The following is a 27,973-nucleotide window of genomic DNA, read 5'->3' as shown; positions in this document are numbered from 1 at the left end:
CTGAGAAACTACAATGCATGAATGCATGTGTGCTTCAGCACAGAGGATGGTACTCCAGGCCATTTCATCTACAGTGATATCAATCTTTTAACAGTTGTGTCTGCATTTGCACAGGAGGTCTGGATCACAGGCTTTAAGATCTGCTGATACCTCAAATTTAGGTCAGGTTCACTATATAGTGAGAAGCAACATAAGTAACTAAAACAAAAAGCTACAGTATGTTGCAGTTAGGGCACCAAGTTGCTATGTTTCTTGCCGGTAAGTAGGCTAATTTCACACCCCCTAATTGTGTCACAATCCACAAGTATGAAATTGTTAAAGCAGGGAAGTTTTAATAGCATCCCCCTCTAGAGACGGGAAGTTTTATTAATTTCCGTAAATCAGTCCCTTCAAACTTTCAGAATCAGAATCAGAATGAGCTTTATTGCCAGGTTTGTTTACACATACGAGGAATTTGTTTTAGTGACAGAAGCTCCACTGTGCAACAGAATGACTGTGACAAGACAGGACACAGATAATAAAAAGAATAATATAAAAAATAGACAAAATAGACAATGTACAAAAAAGCAAAAACACAATATATAATATAGACAATTATTTATGTACAGGTATGATATGTGCACATTTGAAAGGAAATTAAGTATGTGTGTTAGATAAATATGAAAAACTTTCAATGAATCAGTTTAGCAGAGATCAGCAAAGATTAAGCGATTTTTTCACTCAAAAATGTCAAGGACATTTTAGTAAACATTTGTGTTGGTTAATATTGAAGTTTATTATTACATATACATTTTTTAAAAGTAAGTAAATTATTTAAAATATAAAAACTTTAATTAAAAGTAAATAAATATAATAAATTAAATAGAAATCTTGTTCATTTAGTGAAAAATATGCCTTTTATTGTTTACTAAGTTTTTGTTTTGTTTGTTTTTTTTAATACAAAAGCTTTTTGGTTTAAATGTTTCTACTGGAGAAAGAAAAATCATTTTTGAGACAAGATAAATCATTAAACACATTTAAATACATTAATGTGTACTTGACTTGGACATGAACTTTTCATTTCAACATGAAGGTTATTACAAATAAATTCAAATATTCTATATAGTATTGCAATTACACTGAGGTGATGAAAATTGGTTTAAAATAATTTTGGAGGAGTTTAGCATAGTCACAGCACAGAATTCTGCTTTCACACAGCAGGGCATTTCAAGGTGTTAATGTATTTTGACATATTGTTTCCAGCAGTTAGACTCTAATATGCTAAAATCCACAAAAGTAAAAACTTCAACTTATTTTATGCTTATTCATGCTGAAAATGTCTATTCCTATTTTTAGTGTCACACAGTATGACTGAATAAAAAAAAGCAGTTTTACATAAAGAGACAGGGCAGAATATAGCAAAAATTCTATAAATTGATAACTATATATTATCTATTTATTTATTTTGAGGCCTAATTGCAGACAGCTGTCCTTAAAGGGGTCATATGATGTTGCTAAAAATAACATTATTTTGTGTATTTGGTGTAATGAAATGTGTTTATGTGGTTTAAAGTAAAAAAAAAAAACATTATTTTCCACATATTGTACATTATTGTTTCTCCTCTATGTCCTGCCTTTCTGAAACGCGTCGATTTTTACAAAGCTCATCGGTCTGAAAAGCGAGGTGTGCTCTGATTGGCTAGCTATCCAGTGCGTTGTTGTAGTCTACTCTCCCAGGATCAGGAAACAATACTCCATAAAATGTACTGCACACATCTGGGAACTGGAGACGAACTGTTCTGGAACAGTGTTGTAAATACAACTTAACCACTGATTTCTAGTCGTGTCCTCTTTTGGAAGGCCAACAAAGTAGTATCGCTTTCACAACGAAACACACAGCGCCTTCATGACACAGCGGCAGCAACAATACTACAGCGAGAATAAAAGTTATGCCTTCTTTCTTTGCGTGAACATTTGGGCGGCGTTATGCAAATCTTCCCACATCATGACATAGACATGTGGGGGCGTGTTAGAACGAGCCGTTTTAGGTAGGCGTGGTTGACTCTTAACTTTTATAAAGAATATCTCTTTGGATTTGAGACTTTAGCCTTTGCAACTTTACAGATCTTCTTTATGCACCAAAAGCTTGTAACACTCCAAAGAGAAAGGAAAAATTTAAATCGCATCATATGACCCCTTTAAAATATCTCAAGCGTGCTTTTTAGAGACATCTATTGTGGCTGTCTACTGTAATATATAGTCCAGGTTATTTGATCCCTGTCACTACTGTAAACACCAAACAAAAGCACAAGTCATAAAAGTGTGCAGAACATGAGCCAGGCCGTTATTCTGTCACATCTCTCTCCTGTAGGGTTGAAAGCGCAGCTCTCTTCCAGTCACAGAGGAAGTGATGTAATTGATCACACAGCCACAATACCCAGTAGATCTTTTTATAACCCTCTTTGAGCCCATCGCCATCTGAATTATGGGATTTGAATGTGCGCTTAGGAACCAGTGCGGCTCAAATGTGTGGGCCTGAGAACAAAATAATCAGGGCAATGGTTGCCATAGCAACAGACAAAGTACCTTACTCCTGTGGGAATACTCATGGATGGCTGCAGCACCACAGGTGTAGGCTCTATGAGTGCTGTAGGACCGTCCTCGTCGTGGCAGTTTGTCTTTGAAGCTCGATATAATAGCTTTTTAAAATGCCGTATCCGCTTTGCAATACATGCTTGTTGGACTAGATGTAAATAACACTTCCTGAGCATAAACGACACAAGATCTCATGCAAAAAAAGCCTTTCTCCATAAAACTGGGACTAGGATTCTTTATGTAACATATGTGCATGCGTGTATTATGCATGTACATATGCTCCTGCAATCCTGTAAAAAAATTTAAAAAATCTATAAGTTGGATCACTTTAATCTGTTGGTCAGTTGTGACCAACATAAAGCAGTGTATTAGGTGTATAACTCTGGGTCATGAGGTTTTTTTTTTTTAAAGCGTTAAAAAATTCTTAGATAAGAGCTACAACCACATGTCCACTTTTCAAGCCCATAAATTGCATGTTTAATTATGTTAAAGGGGTCCTATTATGCTTTTTCACTTTTTTAATTTTAGTCAGTGTGTATGTTTGGGCATAAAAAAGATCTAGAAAGTTACAAATCTCAAAGTCCACTCCAAAGGGAGATATTTTGTTTTTTTAAAATCCCTTTTCAAGAACTACAACGAACGGCTCGTTTGGACTACAGCGTTTGTTTTCCGGGCTTTGTGATATCACAAAGCGGCTCATTGGAATATCATTACAAATAATTCTCGCCTACAGAAATTCGAATGGTTGGGGGGGTGGGGAGGGGCGAGGTTGTGGTTAGAATGCTTGGTTGAGTGAGTGCATCAGACAAGACGACGACGAAGAAGAAGTGCTGCTGCAGAGTTAGTGCATCAGAGAAAAGGAAGAAGAAGAGCTGCTGTGATGTAGCGTCAAATTTTCGGAATGTCTAGAACAATTCTTACAAGTCGACGTAGCTGGGCGCCGCCGGTGTGCCTACACTCATAGAAAATAAAGTATTTGAATTTTAAAGACGTGGCATGACGCGACGCTGTGCTTCTCGTCCGGTGTGCGACCACCTGAAATGCTGTTTTTTTTCTCTTCCGTGCCCAAACGTCTTTGTTTGGGCTTCCAAAAGCGGATGATGTCAAGAAAAAGTGGCTGCAATTTATTTTTTAACTCTGCTCCTGAGCATTATAACCCTAATTTGCTATTGTGTGCTGCACATTTTACTGAGGACAGCTTCCACAACACGAGGGAGTACAGTGCCGGATTCGCCCAAAAGTTTTTGTTGAAAGACGGAGCAAGGGGCGTGGCAGTAATGAAACACCGTCTAAGCTGTTCGCCAATCACAACGCACTGGGACAGCTAACCAATCACAACACATTTTGTTTTTCAGAAGGCGGACCTTCATCAAAGCCGGAACTAATCGAGCCGTTTGTGCCAGGCTGGGGAGAAAGGTATTTTAATAATGTAAATGATGTGAAAAATAATGCATTTTTCGAACCACCAAGCATGAGAGCATGTTCTAGTACACCCCCAAAACAAAATCAAGACTTTTTAAAAGAGCATAACAGGACCCCTTTAAAGGTATAGTTCACCCAAAAATGGCTGTCATTTTGTCATCTTTTTACTCACCCATGTCATTCCAAACATGTATGACTTTCTTTCTTCTGTGAAACATAAAAGGCATCATGGCGACAACATAAAGTGTCTAGATTTTGCTATTTTGTTTATATTGCGGAATGTAAATACAGTTACAAATAAATATATATTTTTTTTTTTAAAGTAATTAAAAAACAAAAATATATATTAGGGATGTGCAAGACTAGTCAACTAAATGATTCTGCTGCTGCTAATCGACACTGGAAACACTAGTCTATCATGTTAATGTTTCATTTTAAAAATAATACATTATTTTGAAAATATATTGTACTTTTGGAGCAGAAAACAAAATAATTGAATTGTACCTCAGACATCAGAATCTATGCTAATATGGAACACTGAATTGTGCACAATAAGAGCAAAAATGTGCATTAAGAAAGCAATAGGGTCTATTCTAGGGCTGTCAAAATGGCTGAAAAACTAAATTTTTAACTTAAATATTATCAAAATTCGAATTATATTTGAATTTAAAATGTATAATTACAGGGTGAAGAAAAGCTTTTGGCTTCTCTCTTGAGGCCACAAGAGGGCGCATCGAGCAAAATATTATTAATGCATGTTTATTCAAAGCATAAGATAACATGACTATCTGTGAAAAAAGTGCATAATGTTTAAAATAATGTTTAATTTAAAAACACGAGTTGCAGTGGGATGGGGAAAACACCCGCCATAAAGTCTCGAGATATGTTGAACTTGCATTAATTTTACATGGTAAACATGCAGCTCTTTTGTGCGAGACGCGACTGTAACGGTAATAGATGTCCCTCTAGAAAATGCACGAAATATGTGTTCTTTGTGAACGGCTTGGTTTCAGTTTTGACGTAAACAAGATCTTCTCCGCATTGATGTTCTCTTTTCCCACAATATTTGTAACTAACAATGCAGCAGCGCCACATCTAGTGGCTTCAACTAGATAGGTTAACAAAAACATTCAAATGCAATGGCACTTACATCATTATCGCATCTTGTGTGCCACTGATAAGGCTTCCTCCTTAACGCACACCTAAAATGTGGATTTTTATTTTAAATTCGACGAATATTCAAAAAAAATTGACAGCCCTAGTCTATTCTACTTCATGTTGACTTTAAAGTCCTGCACTAACGTTTTCCTGTTTTGACATATGCACTTTTTATTCTCCATAGATTCCCCTTTATTTGGCCATTTTCTGAGTGTAGAGAGCGAGCTGAGTGTGGTGACCCGACCAGCTGTTCGAAATATTTTCATCCATCCATGCAAAACACATGCCGGTTTTCCCCCCACAGTCGTCGTTTTAGGGCTACAGAGAGTTGAAATAATCAATCTGGTAAGGAGCCAACACAACGCTGCCCTCGTCTTGCTGGAAACGGCGCTAAGCGTCTTAGACAAATCTTTTTCCTCTCCTCCCCGACACCCTCCTGAAGAGCGAGCCGCGTCCAGGTTCGCCTGAGGATCAGAGGTAGACAGAGGAAATCAAGCATGGCCGCACTGTTTATTTCCCACCAAACACAGAGGAGAGAAATGAACACACGCAGAGCGATCTGTGAAAGGATGGCTTTGGTACAGCAGTCATCCCTGTCATCCTGTATCGTATGAGGTGGAGCCGGAAACAACAGAGGCCAGACCGTTCTATATGAGCATGGGACAAAACGCCCCGTGCACAGGCTTTAAACAGACCCTCATGCCAGCTCTAGCATGTCAGAACTGCATGGCGAAACCTAGAGACAGACAGACGTGCTTGAAAACAAAAAGACACACGTACACCACTCACCTTCAGCAATACAGCTAAAATTATTGCATGTAAATATTTTTCGGCCTTTTGATGATATAGCTATATTTAATCAGTTGCTCTGAAAAGGCTTAAAAGGGTGATGTAACTCAATCTGGAAATCCAACTATATTAATTTTATTTAACTATAAAATTAACCATAAATGTACCAAACATGAAAAATATCACTAAGGGTGAACATTTTTGATGATGCAAAAGGATCCTTGAATTAGAATTGTTTGATTCTGAATCTGAAACATTTGAATCTGAATATTCTGAATCATCTGAATATGAATCATTTGAATCCAAATAGTCTGAACCCAAATTAATTGAATTAGGGCTGTTACTAACAATTATTTTTTTGATTAGTTGATTAATCAAACAATTATTTGCAAATATAATTTTTTTTCCAATACTGTAGAAAAGCAAATACAGATGGAATGATAATCCTGTTATAATCCATTAGTAAACTGGTATACTAATGCAACCCAATGCAACACTGTGACGCGTCAATACAAATCAACATTAGGGAAGTAACGATTAACCGCGAGCCGGTCGAACATCGATTCAAATATGTTATCGATTCAAATAGGTTGAGAAGCCAAACAAATCGCGATACAATTGGAGTAGGAGTTTATATGAATGCATCTCTGAGGGGAACTGACTATCTTTAGAAAAGTTTACGTGGTATCACTTTGACGCTCTCGCCGCCGGCGGTGTGAACGCACAGTAAGAGAGTGAATCTGTGTCTCATTCAGCTCGTCTGCTGTTTCGTTCAGATATGTTTTATGTAGTATAGCTTCACAAAACTAAAGTCAGACCATTCTGTTTTTGCTTCAAATTTTGAAATTATACAGTCTAATTTAGATTAAAAACTACTCATGCTGCATGTATGTTTGGATCATGATCAAAATCCAGTGGTTGCCTCTAATTTTAAATGTAAAGAGCACAGGCAAAGCCTTAGTTAGTTCATATTAAGATATTTATTTTATTTGTGTAACTTTTTGGGGTTTGTTTTAAAGATTTCAATTTAGTTTTGTTATATTTCAATTTCACAAAGAAATGTGCAGCAATAGCCTAATAAAACGACACCTTTTCATTTACTGTATAATGTCTTCAATCTCATTTTGTTAAAAAAAATTGTGAGAAAATCTAATCGTGCAATCAAAATCGTGAATCGAATCAAATCGTGAGTTGAGTGAATCGTTACTAGTGGTTGACCGACGTGGTTTTTTGACAGCCGATGTCGATATCTTGGAAAGCAGGGTGGCCGATGGCCGATATAATTTAATTTATTTTTATTTATATTTAAGAAATTTGAAATCATTTGAAAATGGATTAAAAATAATTGTGTAAAATAAACATACTTATACTTTAGAAGACAAAGCATTTTTCACAAATAAATAAATATTTAATAAAAATCGAATTAAAAAGGAAGTAAACACTAACACTGTAACCAACGGGGCACTCAGTATTGAGTTTGTGGGCATTGGGAATAATTATTATTTATTAATTTTTTCAAATAAAGCCAAGGTAACACTCATTTTACATACAGCACGCAATGAAAATGACATGAATATGACAGTGGGCAAATGCATAAAGTGCTGCATAATTTGAAATCACTAGTTTAAAGTTTGTCGATCCTGCATCTCCAGTCAAGCAGAACTCTCCTTCTGTCAGCATTCAATTCGCACGGACCGAATGTCACGCAGAGAACACGCGATAGTGCAGGATACAAATGCACACTTCACAAGATCTCAACTAGATTTGACTAAGTCTGCAAGGTTTGTGAGATTAAATGTTCATTAGTCATTCAAAGATTTGTTTAAATTATATAAATGCATATTTGCTGAATGCTGACGGCAAATTACTAATAATATTACTAATAATATTAAAGCAATCGTTATAATACTTTTTTGTATACAATTTAATTCCTGTTTAACAGTTCTATCTGATTATTAGATAGACTTCTATCCATATTAAACAGAACTGAACGACAACAGCGAACAAGTGGGAGAATGTGAGCGGTGTGCGCTCAGGCACTGCCGTTCTCAGCGCCGTCAAAATAAAAGTCCTGCCTCGAACACATCAGCCAAACAGAAAAACGTATCGGCTGATGCTGATATTTGAAAAATTCTAAATATCGGCCGATATATCGGTCGACCTCTAATCGTTAAATCCCTAATCAACATATTTACATATTCGACATGGTCAATTATGTTGATGCATAGTTTCCCTAATTTGAATCCAAATCCATTCACTGAAATGGAGATTTTGAACTGAATCACAGAAATGAACTGAACTGGATGCCAAATTAGTTTAATGACACTTAATTCATGATGTTGCAAAATATTTAATATATTTTTAAGAAATATTTAATACATTGCTCAGCCTAGTTTCATACAAATGCCCAACACAACATACTCAAAATATGTTTTTACTTTTAACACAAAATATGATACTAAGATTTTTTTACTGAGAAGAGTGATTTTAATGATACAATTAGCTATGATTTGTCAAGAGAGAAGCAGTCAGCCATTATCTGTGACTAAGCAATCAACTACAGTACTCACATCCAAACATGACGGATTGATGCATTTTTAATGACTGGATAAAGAAGATGAGAAGAAGAAAAGATTTGGGTGTGGAAGAGTGTCCCACCAGTGTTCTTGCCAGAGGTCAATATTCATAGCAACTGAAAACCCTTAACAAAACCGTTACCATGGAAATAGAAACACGGATTCTAAAATGGGAAACTGTACATATCCTGTGAACCGCCTCATCATTCATGAGATCATATTTTTCGGGGTAAAATTAGCTCACAATACGTTCCCACTGTGCCTGGTCTGGCTGACTGCTGCCACAGAATGTTGACGTTTCTATATATGCAGATGATCGGTACGACACATAATTAGGTATTTCCTCACATGTTGGTATTTTTAGCAGAGGATGAAATGAGCCTTTCAGGGTGAGATGAGTGTACGCTACTGAAAATGGCCAGCTGTCCCAGTAGAACCAAACATCTCTATAAACACTCTCCTGGCAAAGCCATTGGCTCTTGTTAAAGAACACAAATAATGTTAACACACACCCCTCTTTCTTTGCCTTGTAATTTTTGGTTGAAAAGCTTTAAAGACTGACTAAACACTCAAATCCCTATATTTAACAGTAAGTAAACTCTTTAGTTTTCATGACGGGCTTTATTTCTTTGACTGAAAGAAACATAAGCACAAGAGCTGTCAAAAGAATGACTAAGTCACGCTTTTTACACAATTATACACATATATTGCATCTATTAGATAAATGTGTACAGAACTAGCAAAAGATTATTATTCCCCTCAGAATTTCACTCTAATATCATTTCTAATATGAAGCTTCACATTAGCTTGCTAGTTATTTTTCACTAAACAATTTAGTGCATTTTTGTGCTTTTAAGGCTAACTGATTAAACTATTAACAATTTACAGGAATAAACAACAAAGCAAAATGCATTGTACTAATTAAAAAAAAAAAAAGCCACACAAGGCCTGATTAACTAATAAGAACGACTAAGTAACATAATTAAACAATGCCCATGAGGTGAAAATGTATATCACTTTGCATTTAGCTTGGCATTTAATTTTTTATTCTAATGTGAAGCTATTAGCACTAGCAGCAATAAAAAATATTAATTGGACATGAAAACAAGGCTGTGAGGGACAGAGGTAAAACATTTAATTGTTCAATTGTTTGTATTGTTGTGGCAGCGGTTTAATTGATGAAAATATGTCTTCTCAAAAAAAAATAAAACCCTAACTAATGTCTGTTGTAGGGATGTAACGATTACCGGTTTCACAATAAATCACGATAAAATGCCCTGACGGTTAGTATTACCGTTTTAAAATTTAATTATCATCAAAACCGTGTTTGATTATCTTAACCTGTTACACAGATTTTTTTTTTGTTTACCTATAATAATATATAAATACGGGGATATGAAAAATTGAATTGAGATTAATGTTTTGAAATCTTACCTGTTTATAAATCCATTATGAACAGTGTACAAAACAATCGTCAGGACAATATGATCACTACAGCAAAATTATAGTAGTATTAATACTAAATTCCTCTGATTTCATTTTCAATACAATCAAAATCTGAGACGCAAGCTGCATTTGAATGAAACGAGAGAGCGTGTCTGTGCCTCTGCGGTGATACAAGAGACATGCGGCGAATTCCGAACTCATGCCCTACTCCCTACGAAGGGCAGAGCCCTTGAAGTGTATTCTTTGAAGCGTGCAGGGCATTACTGTCTCGTATAAGCGTCTGAAACTTCCTCGGCGAAGGGATTGACTGACCTAATGTTACCTTGACAACGTTGCGCGTGCAGCATTCAGTACTCCATCAGTTGTTGCAAATAAATATTTCTTCTTCTTATTATTATTATTATTATTATTTTATTCAAATATTGTCTAATTGTGTCTTATTTACTATTAAACGTTTTCAAACTAAACTTGCTTACACTACCGTCTTAAATCATATTTCTATCACTGACGAAAAATATGTTGTCTTACATTAAAATTGAAAAATGTAATTAGCCTATTCTATTTATGTTTGTATGTGAACTCGAAATCAACCCCAACTTTGCTTTAAAACGCATCACAAGATCGCCTAACCGAAGATCACATGATCTTCAAGTGATTTATTATTATTATTATTATTATTAGGGCTTCATGTTAATGTTAATTTAATGTTTATGCTAAAAAAAAGTGCATATAGCTGCTAATTGTATTAGTTGTTTGTTGATTTTCAAATATATAACTTATTGAAATGTTTTCAGTGTGTGTATCAGTTCTTTTTGAACGTTTTCATCTAATTTGAACAAAACCATGATAATATTGATAATCGTGATAACTTTGGTCACTATAATCGTGATATGAAATTTTCATACCGTTACATCCCTAGTCTGTTGCACCTACGTACTAATTATTGGATCAAACTGTCAATATTTTACAGACAAAAACATAAAACTAAATCAATTCATTCTACCACATCTTTAACTGCTAAAACTTTATACATTTAGCAATGCGGTTTTATTTACCTCAGCATTCCACTAATATGAATTATCTATCTAGCATTATTTTTTTCCACAATATTTTTAATTTCACATTTAAACATTTTGAAATACAGCCTTTTACATTCATATACATTCGTCCACTCCAAATACCTTACAACAATAAGATTGTTGTATTTACTCTAGAAAGATAAAACAAAAGAAAAAATTAAACAATTTTTTTTTATTAAAAAAACTAAACCAATAAAAAAATTAAAAAACATAATGAATGCAAAATGAAACAAGTATATGATGAAGAATTTATCAATTCTATGGGCCGGTTGAATAAAAGGTTTAGACTAGTCTTACAAATTAGTCATCGATATTTTTTTTTCCTTTAAGACTGGTCATACGTATTTAATTCTGTTACATAAAAGCGTAGATTAGTCTATGTTGAATCCAAAAAATAAGACTGATTACCGCTTGGCTAACCGCTAGTTGGTCAGACTAGTTCTTAAGACACAGTCTTAACACAGAGGCTAAGTTTATGCAACTGACCCTACAAGGTCAGAACCGTATTGTCCACAAAGATTAGTCATCCACTTCTTCATCTGTTAAATTCAAATCCTTAATATAATTAATGAAAGGGCTCCATAAGTTTTCAAATATGGAATAATAATATGGAAGCTATATTTTCTAATGGAAGGCCCGACAACATCTGTCTTATCCATTGAGTTGTAGGGTTGGGTACCGAAACCCGGTACCAATATGGCACCGGTACCTATGTAACTGGTATGTACTAGAACCGAATCAGAACGCAGATGTCGGTGCCTCATTTCGGTGCCATGCCCGAGCGATCGATTGAAATATTTGTCCTCTGGTTCTCCGAAACGGACGTAAGAAGCATCATCACTGGCACCGCATGTGAAAAATAATTTCCCGACTGAGAAAATGCACGTGAACTCAAGTCGGAAAGCTCTAATAATAAAAAGCAAACACATCTTTGTAGTAACGAGAGTGTCCATGTTGTTTTCGCATTCCGACTTAAAAGCACAACTCTGGAAATGAGAGCATCCGAGGAGTACGCAGCGTGAATGCAGTAATTACACTTGCTCTGATGGCAGCAGGTAGCCTTCCGTTAACTAAGCTAAACATGCTTAAATTAAAATGCCTAAAGCTAAACCTCCCTTGTATTCACATTTCTAAACCTATTGTCCAACAAAAGAGAACATTATAACCTTTTTACTCCACAACACCAGCACAAGAGCTGTCAAAAGAATGACTAAGTAGCGGTGTGATATTTGTCAATGAGCTCAGGATCTGTTGAGCAGCAAATACTCCAGCATGGTCTTGTCAGTCATCTCTCCTTATTCTCGACTTGTGATCAGTCAAAGCTGACTCCAGTAGCTCTTGTTGGATGCAGGGTTGCCAAGTCTGCGTTTTTTCCACAGAATTGGGCTACTTTTAAACTGTTGCCATGGGTTGATTTTCCCAAGTGGGTTAAAGGTTTGAAATATTGCATAAATTACATTTGACTGAAATGGTTGTATTGATACATTTTGCATTCTACCCATGATAAAACTTTCATGGACTTCTACATTAACTGTTCCCTCCTGGTGGAATGACCTGCCCAACTCAATCCAAGCAGCTGAGTCCTTAATATTTTCAAGAAACGGATGAAAACATATCTCTTTCATTTTCATTTGACCCTCTAACTCCAGCACTCTCTATTCTAATGCTACTTCTAATTTTATCTGCTTGTTAATTTTTATTTAAAAAACTTTACCCTCTAACATTTGCACTCTCTATTCTATTTCTATTCTAACTACTTGTTTTATTTATAAAGAAATAAGAGCCTCTAACACTAGCATTATCTGTTATTTTTCTGTTCTATTGAATTGTTTTATTTATATTTAAAAATGACCTTCTAACAGTAGCATTCCCTATTCTTTTTCTATTCTTTCTACTTGTTTTCTTTTTATTTATTATAAAAACAAAATAAGCACCGAAAAAGAAAAAAAAAACTTGCTACGTATACTGGTCACCCTATTATAAATATACTTAATTATTATGAAAATACCAGAGATGGCTTAAATAACACAGATAAACTGTATATATGTTCTATTTACTCAGTTACAGCTATAATAGCAATGCATTTATCCATATAAGGGATTTCCTGGAGGGTCAGGAGTTCTCTACTTCTGTGACTGGATATGTGGATTTTCTGTGCGAGGGCGCCCTCTGGTGTCCAGTATGAATGGAACCAACATCATGTGTTTATAGTGCTAATGGACAATCCATCATTTTTGGGGGGAATTTTTATTTATTTTTTAAAAAGTATCGATTCAGGCACCGGAACCATTTTAAAATTATCGAGAGAAAAAAAAAAACGATACCCAACCCTATTGAGCTGTACGCGGTCTGTGAATCTTTGTCCAAAACAAAGCGACACATTTTTTGGCATAAAGCAAGCTGAGGTCAATAAATGCTCACTCACTTCTACTATAATTTTGTTTCTCTGGGTATAAGCCCAACAGAAAAAGAAGCCCACAGAATTGCTAATGTGAATGTACTCCAATTGTGAGAGGTTCAATTGCTAGTCTGAACAACAAAGGAGAGAGTGAGCAACCTTGTCAGCATCCTTTACAAATTTTTATTGGCTTTGAAATGGGTTAAGGTATATTTTTGCATATTGCCTTAACCCATTTTATGAAATTATTTCCAATTCCAAATCTTTCTAAAACATTGAAAAGATAGTGCCATTTGGCCCTATCGAAGGCCTTTTCGGCATCTAATGATAGAAGTGCTGTATCAGACATTTCTTTGTTAGAATGAATCATGTTCAATACCCTTCTTACATTATGGAAACCCTGCCTTCCCATTATAAATCAATTTTGATCTTTATTAATAATATTTGGCAATAGTTTTAGAAAGAGTTTTGCAAAAAGATGACATATTATCTTAAGGTCAGAATTTAACAAACTTATGTGTTTTCACATTTGTTAGAGGGCTTACTAATTTATTAGGGTTTACTTATTTATTCATGTTTATTTTATATATAAATCTGCTATACATTTCCATAAAAATATTTTTATATTTTCCGTTTTCATTTTAAAATTTCTATTAGTTATTTTTTTATTTCCATTTAGTTAGCTAATTTATATTTATTTCAGTTTTACTTTTAGTAATTTTACTCATTTTATTTCAGTAGTTGCTAAGGCAATGTTTTTCTTTTCTTTTCTTTTTTAAAATTTTTGCAGCTAATATTTATATTTTATTTTAGCTGTATTAGTAATTTAATGAAAATTACAAATTTTTTACAGTTTTGTATTTTTATTTAGCAACAACTACACTGCTTAATATTATTAAGTGCATAGGAACTAATCATTTTTTACCAATTAATTAGGCTGTATTTTTTTAAATGACAATTGCATATGTAGCAGACTAAATGATCAAACCGTCACTGCTGTTCAGCCTAAAACAACAAGGCTAATCACAATCTTCAAAAAGATTAACAAGACGCGTCTGAATAATAAGAACAACACAGACCTGCTTTTCACACAATTAATGCCCATTAGATGAAACTGCATGTTACTTTGCATTAGCTTACCATTTTATTTACCTCAGCATTTCACTCTAATATGAATCTATTAGCATTAGCTGGCACCGGAACAAGCCATTTTTCATGAAACGATTATCCCCTTTTATAAATGTCAATAACAACAACACTATGAGGAGATAACTAGAAACACACATTTATTTAATATGCCTCCTTTTAACATCTGAATTATGTGACTGTATTCAGGTCAAAGCGGGAGGGGAGGGAGACAAATCTTTGTTTGCCTTGCCGTTGGTCTATATTGCATTCATTCATGCAACACAAAGGCTTGTTATTTTCTCACGGCTGAACTTAAATGATTTTAGCAAATGGCTGCAATATAACAAAGCGTGAAAAATTTAAGGGGGTCTGAATACTTTCCGTACCCACTGTATATCTCTGATTGTTCATCTCTGCACAATTCAACGACCATAAGGACTAACCGAGGCATATTCATTCCGCCCTTTAAATAAACAAAAATCGGACAGAGAAAACTATGATCATAGCTGAAATTGCACCGCTAGTGTATTGCATAACACAGAGAACATCTGTTTTTAGATGCAGAACATGCACAGGCTGTGTCTCAATACCTTGCGAGCTGCAAACTAGACAACAAGAGTTCACTATGCTGTCTAAATAGGCAGCTCACTGAGTTTTGAAACACAGCCACTCCTGACATAGTTTATGTCTGTCCCATAGTTGAACCTGTCAGTAAAAATGACAATAAACCTCTCTAAGACATCAAATATTTATTAAACTGCAGGCGGAATGTCTTCAGAATTAAAAATACACATTTGTTGACTTCCTAACCAATCTCATGCCTCTAAAATTGACTTTGTCATTCAGACATAACTTTTCACATTGATATAAAGCTGGCAGCTTGCTTTACACATCTCTCCGTGGTGATAAACTGGGCCAAGCTGACGGCACACAAGCAGCATCTTCATCTGAATTCACTCTAACATGCTCCGCAGGGAGAAACCATCTTCCACCAGCAAGAAAGTCCAACTCACTGGGAGAGAGAGAGAGCTGCCTAGCAACCAGGCTCTTGGAAAAAGGCAGCAGCAGCCATTTTTTCCTTTTCAGTTTCAGATTTGAAATCTAATAGCAATAACTGAGAGAGAGAGAGAGAGAGAGAGAGAGAGAGAGAGAGAGAGAGAGAGAGAGAGAGAGAGAAAAGTGTGCGGGGTGTGCGCTTCATCTGAATTCACTCTAACATGCTCCGCAGGGAGAAACCATCTTCCACCAGCAAGAAAGTCCAACTCACTGGGAGAGAGAGAGAGCTGCCTAGCAACCAGGCTCTTGGAAAAAGGCAGCAGCAGCCATTTTTTCCTTCAGATTTGCAGATTTGAAATCTAATAGCAATAACTGAGAGAGAGAGAGAGAGAGAGAGAGAGAGAGAGAGAGAGAGAGAGAGAGAGAGGGAAACAAGTGTGATGGATGTGCGCGTGTGTGCATGTACACACAAATACGATTAACACAATTAATTTGACTAATCACGCACTTTTCTCCAAATTACATTCACAAACATTGCATCCATGTGCTAATGAATTGAGGATTTGCGGGTCTGGATACATACTGGATCCAGTTGGGGGGAGGAGGGTTGTTTCTGATATTTTTATTAACAGAATAAACAAACTAAATGATAAAACTCTGAATTATTTACAGGCAAACACGACACCACAAACACAAATATTATGAAATTTAAAATGCTAGGTTTTTGCCTTCCCCTGATATAAACTAAAACAATAACAAACAAAAAAAAGCATCTGGCCAAACTATATTTTAAATATATGATGTAAACAATTCAGCTGAAGGATATATTTTTTTAAATGCAAAATATATTTTCTTTAAGCATAAAAATCCCAAAATATATGACAATGTAGTTCAAAGGAGAAAAAAAAAATCCAATCTTAGTATACAATTACAGTTATAAACATGCAATTGTAATTTTTATTTAATCTATATTAGCAATATATTATTGATGCTCATTTTTGTATATTTTAATTTATTTACCATAGGGAATCAAGTGTTTATTCTTAGTTCCAACACATGGAAAAAAACTGATTTTGTTTCTAGCAAAAATCTATTTAAAAACTTAAAAATATATGATGTAAACAGAACATCTTAAGGAAATATATTTCTTCAAATGGAAGACAACTTTCCCCCGCTGGATGCAACAAATGCCTCGTTTGTAATGGGTTTTAATGTGTATGTCTCGTCGCTCCGGCCGGCCACGGCATCACAGTATGGTGAGGCCATCTTTTTACTTTAAGCCGCATAAACATTTCATTACACCAAATACACAAAATAATGTTATTTTTAACAGCATCATATGACCCCTTTAATACTTACAAATTACAAAATACATTACAAAATGTACTTCATGGGACAATCTTACAATACAATTGGGGTAATATATACGCATTGTACATATATTTTTAAATCTATATTAGTAATATTTCTGGCCTTTTTTAACATTTGGATTCAAGTGGCTTTTCTTAGTTCTTTTTATTGGTTAAAAATGGTATTGCCATGTCAAAATGGTGAAAAATTGTGAAACATTGGTTTACAGTAACTTTACCTGTGCTGACTGTGAAAAGTACAGCTAGTAAGAAGGGTAATTAGTAAGCTTGACACAAGCCCATTACAGCCTAATGAAGAGGTCAATAGTCAGTGAGGTCATCAAATAAGATCTCAAATAGAAAAGCACGACTGTACATGGCTGATACAGAAACAACTAGGGATGGGTCACGATGGGCAACTAACTAGTCAACCACCAACCACCTGGTTGATTAGTGAGGCTTTGTTTTTTCAGGCAACCCACAAGCTAGTCGATTTAGAAAATATTTCATTTTGCACATCCCTACAAACAAGCAACACCAATGTTTACGCAAGTAAAACACAAAAATACTGGCAGAATGAACACAAGATGCTAAATGACCAGAGGGCTCCGAGTTCCAGTTTAGAGCCTCACAAATCTAAAGCAAGGCACATGCTAATGTATTTCATGTGCAAATGGGAAAACACCACCAGGAGACTCAATTAGGATTCAAAGTTTCCAAATACTGTTTGAACAGGGTAGGGCAAGACACTGCACATGGGTAATCATGAACACCCGGAGTGATTCTGGGGAAGTACAGCTCTTCTCTCTTACAACAAGTCAATTCTGAAGACATATTGTAGATGAAAGCCCCACTGAGAGCAGGGCAAGCACAGCCAATAAGGGCAGGAATGTTCCCCTGTGGAGTACATAACCCTAGACACAGAGACATCCATTGTAATCAACTACGTCAGATACAGTGGGAGAAGATTGGTCCTCTGGGGATTCTGAGCAGGGCTTGGGGAATATTGAGTCTTCTACTGTCTTGTGATCAGCTGAAGATCACAAACACCATTCAAGTAAACATGAAATCAAAATAGACCCTATATACTTTCTTAATGCATGTTCCTAGGGCTGGATGATATGGCCAAAATTTATATCACGATATATTTCTTAATTTCGGTCGATACGATACAATTCCGATATCGATATGAACACTATTAAAAAAGCCTCATAAAAACGGCCAAGAACGGCCACAACAGATGTCTGTACCAACAAACTTATGAAAAATTAATTTGCCAACTGTATGAAACCTACTCCTATAAAACTATATAATATTTTAGGAAAAAATGGCGCAAATAAATAAATGTTCACCTTTTATTGGTATTTAGCCTTCATACAAACAGGAAATGTGAAATCACTGTCAAATAAATCTCAGACTCTTATTATTTAAGATAAGAGTTATTATTATTTTTATTTTTTACTTCAAACTATAGGCTAACATACCAGTCAAAAGTTTTTGAACAGTAATATGATTTTGAAACGTGCAGTGCTCATGTTTATTCAACGAAGTCAAACACCACAAATAAATCAATGTATGGGAAACACTGGTAATGTATATCGAAATATCGGAAATGTGTTTAAAAATCATATCACCATTATTAAAAAACATTATATCGCGATACATATTGATATTGAATTATTGTCCAGCCCTACATGTTCCTGATCGTTACATAATTATTGTTTAAGTTATTCCAAATAAAATGTATCAACATATAGCCATCTTCAAGAATCAGCTAAAAACACATCCCTTTCATCTTTATTTGACCCTCTAACTCTAGCATTCTCTATTCTAATTCAATTCTATAAAAAAAAACTTTTAGACCCCTTTTAGACTTGCACTCTATTCATTTACTAACTGTCTGTTTTCTCTTTTTTTTTTTTTTAAACACTAGCTTCTCCCATCTTTTTGTATTCTGTCTATTTGTTTTCTTTTTATTTATTATACAATTAACAAAAGCAAAAAAGGCCTCTAACACTAGCCTGCTCTATTCTTTTTCTATTCTATCTATTTTCTTTTATTTATTATATAATAAAAAAAACATGCCATGTGTACTGCATTAAGCTAACTGAGACCTGTTATAGCACTTGCATATCACTGCTCTCTTGTTGATTTTGATTGCTTCCATTGTCTTTATTTGTAAGTCTCTTTGGATAAAAGCGTTTGCTAAATTACTAGGGATGCACGATATATCGGCCACCATATCGGTAGAGACCTTTTTTGTAATCAGGCTCTCAAAAAGTATATAACAATTTGGATATAGATTTATCGGCCAACATATCGGTTATCGGCTTTCAAAAATAAAGAATAATCGGTTATCGGTATCGGCCAAAATTTTCATATCGGTGCATCCCTATAAATTACTAAATGTAAATTTGAATGTAAACGTATAACTTGCTCTGCCTCACCAGCTGACATCACCTAGGCCATGTGGGTGGGGAAAATAATGTTAACCAATAACAAAAAATATATATAAATAATCAATAACCAAACAGCTATTTAGACATATGACGTTGAATGAAATTAAATAAAAAGAAGCTTGCATTATGATATAGCACTAGTGGACTAAGCTTTGGATGTCATTTTACTTCCATAATGTAATGCCCTTAAGTGTAAAATATGTAAAAAATTTAGTTCAGCCATTTTTCTTACTGAATATTGGGTTTCACTAGGAAATATGTATGTTGGGACTCATAAAACAATCCAAGCCAAAGCAAAATGAGATGAAAACAACAAAATAAAAATTAATTATAAAAAGTCCTGAGAATGACTCTCTGTACATTAAAATAATTTAGCTTCCTCAGCACAAACAATCTTCTATTTGACTTTTTAATGATTGCATCTGTGTTTTGATCAAACTTCAGCCTATAATTAATAATCGTTCCTAAATACTTGTATTCCTCCACTACATGAACCTGTGTGTCATTTATGACCACTCTTTGAGGTGCAAGTGTTTTCTTACTAAAATTGATGATCATCTCTTTAGTTTTTGACACATTCAAATCTAATTTCATTTTATTACACCATAAAATAAAATCATCCAAAACTGGACCATATTCCTGATCTGGATATGACAGCAAAGACAGAAGCACAGTATCGTCTGCATATTTTACCAAATAACTATTATTGTACAAGCTCTGACAATCATTTGTATACAATATGAATAGAACAGGAGAAAGTACACAGCCTTGTGGTGAACCTATAGAAATATTTAACATTTCCGATAAGACCCCATTAACTCTAACCCTTTGTTTCCTATCTGTTAAAAAATTCATAATCCATAAAACTAATCCAAGATTAAAATTAAACTGACTTATACATTTTAGCCCTAAAATAATAGGTTGCAAAAAATTAAATGCAGACGAAAAGTCCACAAACAAAAGCCGCGCAAAGGTTCCACTATTTTCCAGATGTCGACTGACAGCATTCAACAAAAACAGTTTTGCATCCACTACGCCTCTTCCAGCGCGATATGCAAACTGTAACGGATCTAAGAGTGGTCCAACAACTGTCATCACATACTTTTTTATCTCTTTTTCAAAAGTCTTCATTTAGTTCAGTAAAAGAACAGACACTACAATTAAAAACTGAACGCGGCTGCTCAATGCAGCGAGCCGAACGACAGTTGCATCACAGATCAGGAATTTTCATTTTTGGGTGAACCATCCCTTTAAGCATTAGCATTTTATTATCTTCTGCCTCTCTGAGTGCTCAGATGAGTTGGTATATATGCTTCTCTCTGCAGTCGTTTTCTTAGTAGGGTGCTATGCAAATGCCCTATGTAGCATATTTGGCCCTGTGACGGTTAAAGTCTCATAAGTGATGACTTTGCAGGGAGCAGATGCTGGCGGCTGTGTTTGATGAGTCTTGGCAGCGAGAGACGTGTAGTGACGATTTCTGTTACACCGGAAGAAACAAACAAGGCTAAGCTGTCTAGAATGTATCATTATCATCAACAAACACACAAATGCTGCTATTATCCACACACACACACACACACACGCTATCCTGCTTTAGAAAACATCATTATCGTCAACACACACACACATAGCATGTGTGTCAAGCTGGGTATTAGAAGGTTTAGGCCATACAGAGGTGGCATGCTGGATAAGACTGTAGAGCAGTGGTCTTCACTATTTTTTTCATGGGAGCCGCACTGATAGGGCAAAGTCAATTGGAGAGCCACTTTTACCGCGAAGTATCAAAAGTTACATCCAGTCATAAATAGCATGTCTTTATATCAATCTGTCATATGCAATGCAATGCAATACAAAAGGGGATATCATTCTTTATCATTTACCAGTCAAATTTGTAACTGAGACAAGATTATTTAAAAAAAAAAGCAGGACTACCTTAATGCTGGAAAGCCCTTAAGCTATTTAAATTTTTTATACTAGCCCATCATGTATCTAACCATCCAAGTGCACATTCGGCGTTAAGAGCTGTTAAGATTAAAACTGGCAACTCCGCAGTGAGTCAGTGTCATGGACGTAGGACAGAGCAAGTGTAAATATCTTTTCTAGTCTATATTTCCATCTTGTAATGGCGCTGTTTTAGGTATTTTTAAAAATATATATATAAATTATTTGTAATAGAGCAGACACTGTCTGACCGTGTCTACACCGCATGACAGTTGCGCTAAAAGTCTGTCTACACTTGACGCGACAGTTGCAAATCATTTGAACGTAGTGTCAGTACAGTTCGTCATAAATAGAACAAGGCATCAGTTTACTGATGGGGATCGTGTCGCATCGCATGGCGCCGCGCCGCATCCAGGGTAGACAACATCACTGGGTTCTATTGTCTTTTGTCGGATTGCGCCACTCGTGTCCGGTGTAGACATGGTGCGAGTTTTTTTAATGGGTTATGTCAAGCCCTGCTTGTTTTTAATGTTTTTATGAAATATTGGAAAGCCCTTAAGCTATTTAAATTTTTTATACTAGCCCATCATGTATCTAACCATCCAAGTGCACATTCGGCGTTAAGAGCTGTTAAGATTAAAACTGGCAACTCCGCAGTGAGTCAGTGTCATGGACGTAGGACAGAGCAAGTGTAAATATCTTTTCTAGTCTATATTTCCATCTTGTAATGGCGCTGTTTTAGGTATTTTTAAAAATATATATATAAATTATTTGTAATAGAGCAGACACTGTCTGACCGTGTCTACACCGCATGACAGTTGCGCTAAAAGTCTGTCTACACTTGACGCGACAGTTGCAAATCATTTGAACGTAGTGTCAGTACAGTTCGTCATAAATAGAACAAGGCATCAGTTTACTGATGGGGATCGTGTCGCATCGCATGGCGCCGTGCCGCATCCAGGGTAGACAACATCACTGGGTTCTATTGTCTTTTGTCGGATTGCGCCACTCGTGTCCGGTGTAGACATGGTGTGAGTTTTTTTAATGGGTTATGTCAAGCCCTGCTTGTTTTTAATGTTTTTATGAAATATCTGTATTGACTGCATGATCATATCATCATATTATTTACTGCCATGTGAGCCACAAAGTAAAGCTTGTCCAGCCGCATGACGCTCGCGAGCCGCGCAATGAGTAACAGTGATCTAAGGTGATTTTGGAAGTTTTTTTAACATTCGTTTCTTATTTAATTGGTTCCACATTGTTTGCTGATTTTTACTTTATTTAAACTTTGTGTCATTTATTTATTTTTTACATCAAGGTGTATGCCGTGCCTCCAAGCTTTCTTACTCATTTTGCTAATAAACGTTCTACGTTTCTTATTTATTTGGTATATTATACATGTTTACTTAGCCTATTTCCAGTTTTGTATACCTATTTAAACTTTATGCAAGTTATTTGTTATTTTATATTAGGCATAGCCTGCCCTATAGCATGGTGTATTTTTATTTGTTTTGTTAATAAAAGTTCTATGTTTTATACAGTACATAGGCTCAAGTAAATTTGACGTTGTATTTTGTTGTTGCATTCAAGCAATTGACGCCGAACTGCCACTAATTCGAAATTCAAACAAACTAAAAATGAACAATTGCTTTACGCCGAATTGCCGCTATTTGAAAGTGAAATTAAAATGCGCACGCCGCTTTTGCAAGCTATTTAAAAGCGAGGAAAAGAGGAAAGCCCCTGCCCCCACGGTGATACCAGTATTATCGGTGTTGTCACACGTCGATTAATCGGTGGGAAAATTTCCTCACCGTCACAACCCTAATGTGCATACACTACCATTTATAAGTTAGGGGTAAGTTGTTTTTGTTTTGCTTTTTTTCTGCAATAATTTGATACAATTTTAAGCAGCAACTGTTTTCAACATTGATCATAAGAAATATTTCTTGAGCAAAACAGCATTTCTGAAGGATCATGTGACACTGAAACCTGCTGAAAATAACTGAATATGATAAATTTAAAACAAAACAAAAACTAAACCAAACAAAAAACAAACAAAAACTAAACCGAACCAAAAAATCTAAACAAACAAAAACAAAAACACAAAATCAAAACAAACAAAAACCAAAACAACATCAAAACAAAACAAAATACAGTAGTCTTGTGAACAAAAAATATTATTGTTGTTATGGAAGTCAAAATCAAAATTTTATCTAATAAAATAAAATAACAGAACAGAACAGAACAAAACAAAAAAGGGTTTCATGTTGATATAAAAAGCTTTAAGTAGTCTTTTAAACTGTAATACTTCATAATATTACTGTTTTACTGGTGAGCATAAGAAACTTCTTTTGAAAACATCAATTATATTTTAATAATAATAATAATAATATTTTATATGAATTATGTCCATTTAAAAAAAACTCAGTAATCAACAAGTTGGTGATTGTGACCAAGTCCTAACACTTTGGTATTCTCTGATTACCATACTCGTATACTATATCATTTAGAGGTTATTCCAATGTACTTCAAAGTACCAAAGAGACCAAAAAAATTAAATGGTAACCATGGTATTATCATAACAACCCAACCATGGCAATGTCATAGTACTTCTTTGTAAGGGACTGAATTAATGCTTCAAGTCAAGTAGGTGTAGGAGTCATGACATATTCAGCCCAAAGAAACAGAGGGCACAATGTTACAAAGATGTCCTACAGCAACAGTCACATTTGGTCATTGTTTTGAGGTGAGGGAATCCAATGGGGGGTTGACTGACTAACCGCAGAATAAAATGTCAACCCAACCCAAGTATCATGAGCAAAGCGTTCCTTATATTCACAGAACAGACTTACTGTGTGGACACATTTGACAGAACTTCAGAGAAGCCTGCATGCCTTCACCCCCACCCACAATTCCTAGCAGCTTCTCTCCATTACATTCATATTTCTGCAGCTTTTATATGAGTCCTTCAGAAGAGCAGTGGCTATTGGCCATGACAAAGGATTAAAGAAGCTTAGTCTCTCTTTTGAGATTCTGGATTCTCTGTTGGTTTGAAAAGGGGGATTACTTCCAAAAAAAATAAATACCACACTTGTCTCCCCCCAGTTCTTTCAGGAAAGAAATTCGACTTTTTGTTTAAAGCCTGGTATCGATTTATTTCGAGAGGCCCATGTGGAAATGACTCCTGTTTCGAGACTCGAGAGTCCCTCAGACTAAGATCGGTTCTGGTATGCTTCCTGTCATATGGACGTGGCCAGCGGTGCAGTTGTGGAGTGAGAGGTGAGCAGCTGGATTCCTGGAAAACAAGTTAACTGGAGAGAGCGGTCTGGAGCCTCTGAGGCACCAGCGGAGCGGTTGGGATTCGTGGACTCACCCCTGAGAAAACAGGCTGCTCACGCGTCACGGTGCCAGGTATAAAATGCCAGCGTCTGTCAACCGTACCTTGCCAAAACTCCATCCATCAGTGATATTCAAATGCACTGCTTTTGTGACCCCATAAAAAGCAGATTGAATGAAATTCTTCAACACTTCATTGGCGTTCCATCACACTGAGCTTCCATTAAAGTGTGTAAGAATCACGAATCGTGTAAGAACTGAGCAAAGCATATTACAGGAGACAAAACATCAAAGATGGCCTTTTAAAGGTGGTGTTAGGTGAAGTAGAAGCAATTTATCATTTTAAAGGGAAAGTCCACAGCAGTTTTCAAATCTAAGCACATGAAAGCATGTTCCACCAGTCTTGACGCCAATGATATTACTGACTGGCAGGCCATGTTCAAATATGAGTCAGGGTTATGTGCCATCCAGAAGTGAATTGATAATGCCTTTTAAATTCCTATTCAACCCTGAACCGAGGTAGCACAAAGGATGCACAACTGCAGCTTGAATTTGAATACAAGGAAGTAAAATTAAATTGCATTCAAAGAAATTCATATTCTTGTAATTTTTTTATTGTTCAACAGTTAGAACTTAATATATCACCACAGCATTCAATAATCACCTTGGCAATCTTATGAAGCCATTTCAATCATTCCATCAAAACAATCCTTTAGTTCTGGGGGTTTGTGGCATCACCTTTTGCATAAAATTATATATCATTGTAATTTCTATCTAGAAAAGCAAAGTTTATCAAGGCAAACTTCGAATGTTGGAATGAAAATGTCTTGTTTGAAAGTTTTGAAAAAGTGTGTTTTCCATTTATTTTCTGGATTCCATTTTAATGGTTTCATAAAATTTTAATAATCAAAAGCATTAGTTAATTGATTTTATATTTAAAAAAATATTATTATTTAATTTGTTTCTCTTTTTTAGAAATGCTGTGTTGTGTATTTACATTTTTCTGGTAAATAAATTATGGTAAATTATTTTTCTGGTAAATATTTCTAAAAAACAATCTTTTAATAATAATTTTATTAGTAGTAGTAGCACTATCATTGTACTATCATTGCATTAAGTGATATATTTCTGTCACAGTTTCTTCAAGTTAAACAGAATTTTTATTTTGACAGGTTGGTGTGAAGACTTTTAAGTTTGTATATGAAATTCCGTGTTATACAGTAAATATAATTTTTATGAATGGATTCCGCGATTCTGTTGATAGACAACGATAGAAGATTAGAATGATAGAAAGACACAATAACAATGATAGAGAGACCGACAGATAGATTAATAGACAGATGGACCGATAGATAGATTAATAGACGGATATACCAATTGATAGATTAATATACAGATAGACCGATAGATAGATTAATAGACAGATAGACCGATAGATTAATAGACAGAATTATAGATAGACCGATAGATAAATAGACAGAATGAACGATAGAATGAACAAAAGTCAGAACGATAGCACGATAGCACGATAGAACGATAGATAGATAGATAGATAGATAGATAGATAGATAGATAGATAGATAGATAGATAGATAGATAGATAGATAGATAGATAGATAGATAGATAGAACAATGGACGGATAGATAACAAGAACACTTCAGTTCACAGAATGCATTACTTGTGTTAAATTTCTTTGAATTGTAATACAGTCAATTCTGATATCCTCTTGCTGATCTCCTTCTCCTTTTCTTGTCATTTAGATTCAAATCTAAATAATATCGACAATATTATTCATATTCCACTCATGAAATGAAAGACAGCCAATTCTTAAATTGATTTTTATTTTTTGGTCTGTTCACAAAAAGCTAACATATGGCTTCAGAAGACCTGGAATACAATTCATACGAACTACTATGGTGTATTTGCTTTCATTGTATGGGAAAATGTGTTGAGTTTCTCAACAGAAAAAAGTCATTCAGGTTTGTTGAATGAAAGAGAAAATTATGAAAATTATTTCATTTTTGGGTGACCTTTCCCTTTAAATACATGAACACCTCTTATACTGTGCAGAAAAATGGGAAAAAATGTGATTCCTTCAGAAATTCTTTCCTTGCGATAACATAAAAATCAGATCTATCAGTAAGTGGGTCTTATCTTTGGGCACATGTTTCTCTCTCAAAGTGCCTGGAGTGCATTACAGCACAGATGAAGGAACCAGCATTTTCCGCCACATTAGTGTTAATTTCGTTGACAAATAATTTTCGTCAACAACATTTTTTCACTGATGACAACGAGACGATTTAACGAACTAAAACTCTTTTTGAATGACAAAAACTATGACTAAAATGTATTGACATTTTCGTCAACGAATAAAAATGAGACGAAAATGTTAGGGAGGGACGATTTGGGAAGAGATTCATTCAATTTCAGAACGAATCTGCTGCGTGGTTCGGAGGTTAGATGCGTACATATGAACCGGCGGGACATAAGCTAACATACACTTGCTGCACGTCGCATAAAAGGTTAAAAAATGTCAATATGTGGGAGTAAGAGAAGAGCAGACATTAGGGATGAGCGATATGGGCTTAAAAATATATCTCGATAACTTCTGATATTTATTGCGATAACGATATCAATGACGATAATTTAGGGAATCCTGTTTCTTTAGAGAAAAGTATTATCTTTCCTATTTTTACCCAAAATAGGGTGTTGTGAGCATTACTGAGTACACACGTAATGTAATGACTGTTTAATTCATATTGGAAGCCGGAAGGCACCCTTGCGCAGAAACTCCACATATGCATAGTAGAAGTAATGCTCCAGGAAGAAGTATCCAGTGATCGCTGTAGCTGAATAAAACGCAGATAGAGAAATTTTAACTGAGGAAACCTGAAGACAATAAACATGCGATTGCACAAAATATATGGTATCTGTGTTCTTCAAGCAATCTTGGGTATTTTTTTATAAGGATAAAGTATATTTATAATGCAATGCTAATCGACATAGCCTTTATCACTGTATATAATGCTATAAAATAGTATGATTTCTGCCTTATTCTGTGATACAAAACCACGTCTGATCACAAAAATAAGTTATTTCAAACACTCGACTATGTTATGAAGTTAATATGGAGAGCATGTTAATAAATTTAAATATCTTTGTTGGACAACAGGTTTGTAAACGACTCATACACATGTAAAACTGTGTCGCACACATGCTACTGTAGTACATTTACTCAAGGCTCAGACCGATTTTTGTCGCACTGTACAGCCCTATCCAAACCTGTTCCAGATTGTAGAAGGAGCTGCTCAATTTCACGTC

The 27,973-nt window shown here is 35.2% G+C and overlaps 1 protein-coding gene and 2 long non-coding RNA genes across 3 annotated transcripts in view; 1 reads left to right on the top strand and 2 right to left on the bottom strand.

Annotated features, from left to right (window-relative positions):
- Nucleotides 1–27,973, bottom strand: part of dip2ca (disco-interacting protein 2 homolog Ca) — a 133,823-nt gene that overhangs the window by 85,278 nt on the left and 20,572 nt on the right. The window lies entirely within an intron of this gene.
- Nucleotides 1,173–6,591, bottom strand: LOC107590255 (uncharacterized). The gene is made up of 3 exons (XR_001609757.1): nt 6,465–6,591; nt 5,172–5,179; nt 1,173–1,183 (listed from the first exon to the last, which is right to left on the bottom strand). It is a non-coding gene; the product is annotated as an uncharacterized lncRNA (long non-coding RNA).
- On the top strand, nt 5,551–21,746 carry LOC107590256 (uncharacterized). The gene is made up of 3 exons (XR_001609758.1): nt 5,551–5,631; nt 16,172–16,175; nt 21,736–21,746. It is a non-coding gene; the product is annotated as an uncharacterized lncRNA (long non-coding RNA).

The sequence above is a fragment of the Sinocyclocheilus grahami genome, unplaced genomic scaffold (genome assembly GCF_001515645.1).
Source record: "Sinocyclocheilus grahami isolate Dianchi unplaced genomic scaffold, SAMN03320097.WGS_v1.1 scaffold126.1, whole genome shotgun sequence".
Classification (NCBI taxonomy): domain Eukaryota; kingdom Metazoa; phylum Chordata; class Actinopteri; order Cypriniformes; family Cyprinidae; genus Sinocyclocheilus; species Sinocyclocheilus grahami.
Note: the sequence above shows the minus strand (reverse complement) of the source record. Positions and strands in the feature narration are given on the sequence as shown.